The 2,923-nt window shown below is 52.9% G+C and overlaps 1 long non-coding RNA gene across 1 annotated transcript; it reads left to right on the plus strand.

Annotated features, from left to right (window-relative positions):
• Positions 1-250: 250 nt before the first annotated feature.
• LOC112626485 lies at positions 251-2,351 on the plus strand. The gene is made up of 2 exons (XR_003119903.1): positions 251-1,504; positions 1,890-2,351. It is a non-coding gene; the product is annotated as an uncharacterized LOC112626485 (long non-coding RNA).
• Positions 2,352-2,923: the final 572 nt, after the last annotated feature.

Below are 2,923 nucleotides of genomic sequence, written 5' to 3' on the forward strand. Positions count from 1 at the left end.
AAAGCAGAATTAAGCATCTTTATCGCAGGTGAAATAAGCCGTTACTTATTCCGCTTAAATCCGAACTTGCTATGCAGAGAAACCAGTCAGGGCTATATTCCGAGTGTAGGAGGTTTAAAACTCCCAAAAAGGCAGTCAAAGCACGCAGGGCCAAGCCGGACCTGCTGTGCCTACCGGAATTGCTAAACCCAGTTGTGGTACTATTAAGTAATTGGTAGTTCTCTTGTAAGCCACTCTAAACTGTTCCAAAGAAAAAGACACAGGAAACACTGCTGGCCCTGAGANTGGCGGTGCCAGGAGCCTGGGAGGGAATGCAGCCAGCGACGTTGTCAGGGGCAACGTTCTTTTTGCGCAACCAACGGTGCTGTCACCAAGGAACCCTCGACTCTGAGAAAAAAAAGAGAAGTTCGGCCACTGAGAAACTCCGTTCAGCAAGTGCTGTGAAGGCAAAACCGCTGGCACCGCGCTGCTGGCGAAAGAGTCAATGGAAACTCTGGGTGCTGCGACCGCTACGCTGGCACTAGAGGGCCTCGGCTGGAGAAAGCCCCGCACGGAGACAAGGAAACTGTGCACAGCACAGCTAGCAGTTGACAGAAACAGAAAAGTGTCTGCTCTGGTCTCTGTGACAAAGCGCGGATCAAAAGGAGCAACTCAGTGGAGGGAACCCCGCAGCCACTGAAGAAGTTACCCGCGTGGCTGTGGGTCCAGAGTAACACCGCGATTTCGACGACAGCCTTGGGGATACGACAGAGAAACATTGGCGGCCACAGAAGTACCATCCAGCTCCGCGCAACCAGTGGTTCTGCGATTCAGAAACCACTGTCAGCTGGACTCGACTAGAAACTTCTGAAAAACTGTCGTCTCATAACAGCTTTCCTATCCATGACAGAGAGTCGCCTTTGGAGGGCACCTAACGGTGCTGAGACCGGCCTGGGCCAGCACAAAGTGCAGAGCGGTGCCCGTGCCAAGAAACGCCCGACTTGGTGAAACCAACCTTGCGACCACCGAGTCCACTGGCTTCGCAGGACGCAATGGGCAAAGGCGCAGCGGAGAAACCGCGGGCTCGGTTCACCGATTATGCTGCTGGCGGGTGATGGTGGGGTGGGGCACCCGCAAAGTTGTGAAACCAGCGGCGCTGGGACCCAGCGATCACCTGCCCGTAGCAAATGCCTGTGCAGTTGCAAAAGACAACTTTTGGCGGAAGGAAGGTTGCAGTCAGAGAGCATCCGATAACGCTGACAAAGGAGTGGCGTTGGCAGTGAGAAACCGCTGGCGCTGGGAAAGGAACGGTGCAGCGACCGACCAACCGCGCGCTCGGTGCCTCCAAAATGCTACCGGTTCTACCCACTCTGTCCCCCACAGGCTTAGGGAAGTCTGTTGTCCTTTTCTTTTTTCTTCTCTGGCCTACGCTGGTGCAGTGGTGTCATCTTGGCTCAGTGCAGCCTCGCCTTCCTGGGATCCAGCGATCCTCCTGCCTCAGCCTCTAGAGTAGCCGAGACCACAGGTGAGTGCTACCACCCCCGTCTAATTCGTGTGTGTGTGTATGTGTGTGTGTGTGTGTGTGTGTGTGTGTGTGTGTGTGTGTGTATTAGAGCCTGGGGTCTCGCTATGTTGCCCAGGCTGGTCTTGAACTCCTGAGCTCAAGTGATTTGCTCGCTTGGGACTCCCAAAGTGCTGGGATCACAGGCGTTGGCCACCGAGGCCGGCAGGAAGTCTGTACTGTTCTTGCATTCCACGCATTGCGTTGCGCAGTCGGAGAGTAGTCGACTTATGCCCTGAGAACCACGCAGATCCTGTTGGTCCCAGGAACAAAGTAAAAACCATTCTGGTCGCCAACAGCTTCCTACGCAGCAAACAGCCATCCAGCCTCCGTGACTGGGCTCTTCCAGGTCACCCCTAGCTCCCAGGCTCTCTTCCGGGTCCAGAACCCACAGGATCCTACAGGAGGGGCCGACAACTGCTTGCCTTCGACACTTGAAACTCTCGGTCTAAGGTTCCCTAAGAGCGTAAAAGGCACAGCGTTTTCTGACCGCAGCTTCAGGTCTCCCTCACCTGTCCCGGTACCTCTCCTGCAGGAGGGAACTCTGTGGGAACCGCTCGTTGATTCTGATGGTTAACTCTGTCAGATGTCTTTGATATTGGGCATAGGAGTTGGAAGAGGGCTGGAGAGAAAAATGAACTGCAAGACTCCAGCACAGGAGGTGGGATTGATGGCAGACGTCTGTTCCCTCTCTAAACCCAATAAACATCTCAAATTGCCAGCCACTTTCCTATACCCTTGATTTGTGAAATGGATCACTGAGGCTTTCTCTGTCTTTCCGGAAATGCAAACAGCTGAATTTTCAAGAGCTTGAATTCTCTCACACTTTTCAGTCAAGAGTGGGGCTATAAACTCCTTCCTCACAGGAAATAAGGAACTGCCACGGCTTGGAAGAAAAACGTATTTTTCCCATAAGCTTTCACATTTCCCAAAAAAACACTACACATCCGGATGTAATTCCCCCCCCCCCCCAAGAGATTTACAGACCCTACCAAGAGCGTTCCCACGCAAACGCATCATCTCCCAATCGCATCCTGAAGGCACCATGCAACCAATTCCATCCTTTTCTGGATGAACCTGGGCAGAGGACAGGTGCAGAGGAGCCCAGAGAAGGGCCTTGACAAGTCAGGAGACCCAATTTGGGGTCGCAATTCTCACCCACTCCCAAGGTGTTTGTTTTGATCTTCCCTTCCCACCATACTACTTCTTCTGCTACCTGGTTTCTCCCCGTATTCCAGGATCCTCCAATTGCCTTCTGGTCTTACAGACGGGAGAATAAATGAAAAATGGCATCGTTTCCACCTTAAAAGTTACAAGCACTTCACCAAAAGGAACAGCCTAGGTAGAGCCTTTTTAAAACAAATGCCCGCCCACTGCTTCACC

The sequence above is a fragment of the Theropithecus gelada genome, chromosome 6, assembly GCF_003255815.1.
Source record: "Theropithecus gelada isolate Dixy chromosome 6, Tgel_1.0, whole genome shotgun sequence".
Lineage (NCBI taxonomy): Eukaryota > Metazoa > Chordata > Mammalia > Primates > Cercopithecidae > Theropithecus > Theropithecus gelada.